Source organism: Silene latifolia, unplaced genomic scaffold (assembly GCF_048544455.1).
Source record: "Silene latifolia isolate original U9 population unplaced genomic scaffold, ASM4854445v1 chrun_scaffold_16, whole genome shotgun sequence".
NCBI lineage: Eukaryota > Viridiplantae > Streptophyta > Magnoliopsida > Caryophyllales > Caryophyllaceae > Silene > Silene latifolia.
The window spans coordinates 4,623,414-4,625,005 of NW_027413123.1; the positions used below are offsets into that span (position 1 = coordinate 4,623,414).

Sequence of the window (1,592 nt, forward strand, 5' to 3'; positions counted from 1 at the left end):
GTGAGCTTGATCATTCCTTTGTATTTGAGCCGACAAATCCCTTTACATTTGTACCATCAAGGCCTCAAGTTTACCCCCCTCCTTGGTTGTTTTGTTGGCCATTTTGAGGTGGTGGACCTTGTGGTTGTTGGAAGTTTTGTTGTGGTGGTCTTTGTTGTTGGTTTTGAAAACCCGGTGGATTAACAAACCTTTGTCGTTGAGGGATGAAGTTATTTTGTGGTTGGGGCACAGAATTTTGTTGGGGTTGAGGGTTAAGCACGTTGTTGCTTTTGTAAGACAAGTTCGGGTGAAATTTTGAATTTGTGTTGTATGTATTTGAAAATGTACCCGGTGGATAAGAATTTTGTCTAAAAGTTTGATAAGCGCATACCTCCTCCATAGTAGCTTGGCAATGAGCGGCATAATGACCCGCACCTCCGCAACCTTCACAAACAATGATTTGACTAGTAGAGGACACGACATTGAGTTGTTGAAGAGAATCCCTAGCATCTTGTTCCACCAATTGTTGTTGGAGTAAGGAAATTTGAGCCAACAAAACAGAATTATCGGAAGATTCCTCCTTACCCTTGAGTGGTACACTTCGGGAATTGACATATTGCGCGTCATGGATCGCCGTGGATTCAATTGTGGCATGACCAATATCGGTGTCAATTTGCTCAAACCGCCCATTGTTGGCGGAATCATGAATCCTTCGGGACTCGGCACAACATCCATTGTAGAATGTTATGGATAGAAATCAAGCATCCAATCCATGATGTGGGCATTGCCTTTGCAACTCCTTGTACCTCTCCCAAGCTTCGTATAAGCTCTCAAGAGCTTGTTGACGGAATCCGATGATTTGGCTCCTCAAAGTTTGAGTTTTCTCCGGTGGAAAAAACTTTTGATAGAAAGCAAGAGCCAATGTTTCCCAATTTGTGATCCTCATGGCGGTGCGATCAAGGCTATTGATCCATAATTTTGCCTTGTTCTTCAAAGAGAAAGGGAAAAGTATTTCCCTAATTTGGGCTTGAGTGACACCCGTTTGCCGAATCATGAAGCAATAGTCACAAAAATTTTCCACATACAAATTGAGATCCTCCAAAGGACTTCCCCCAAATTGCTTCCTCTCCACAAGGCTAATGAAAGCCGCTTTGATCTCGAATTCCGGGGCGGTAATTTGAGTAGTAGTAATACCGGCCAGAAGCATAGCCGCGGTGGGCTTGGAATGATCGGAAAGTTTCACCATCTTTTTAGTTAGAGATGGTGGTGGTGGTGGTGGAGATGATGAACTAGAAACCTCATCCTCTTCAAAAGCTTTAAGATCGTCTAGGTAAGACTTTCTTGCACTTTCAACTTGCACGGGAGAAGTGGCTTCTTTAACTTCTTTCCAAAAACGTCGTCTTCTACGAAAGATTTTCTCGGACTCGGAATCCGGTGAAAGCAAATCTCTAGTACGAGAAGACCCGGGCATAAGACAACAATCTCTAGAAAATTTTAAGTAACGGTCTCAAGGAACAAGTGTTCCTCAAGACAAAAGAAAACAAGTTAGAAATCAACAAATCTAAACGCAATAAAACCGTGCTCCCCGGAAACGGCGCCAAAATTTGATAGGC

General features: G+C 43.0%; 1 non-coding gene across 1 annotated transcript; it reads left to right on the forward strand.

Annotated features, from left to right (window-relative positions):
* The first annotated feature begins 746 nt into the window (after positions 1–746).
* LOC141637387 (small nucleolar RNA R71) lies at positions 747–853 on the forward strand. Its single transcript, XR_012541771.1, has one exon. It is a non-coding gene; the product is annotated as a small nucleolar RNA R71 (small nucleolar RNA).
* The last annotated feature ends 739 nt before the right edge of the window (positions 854–1,592 follow it).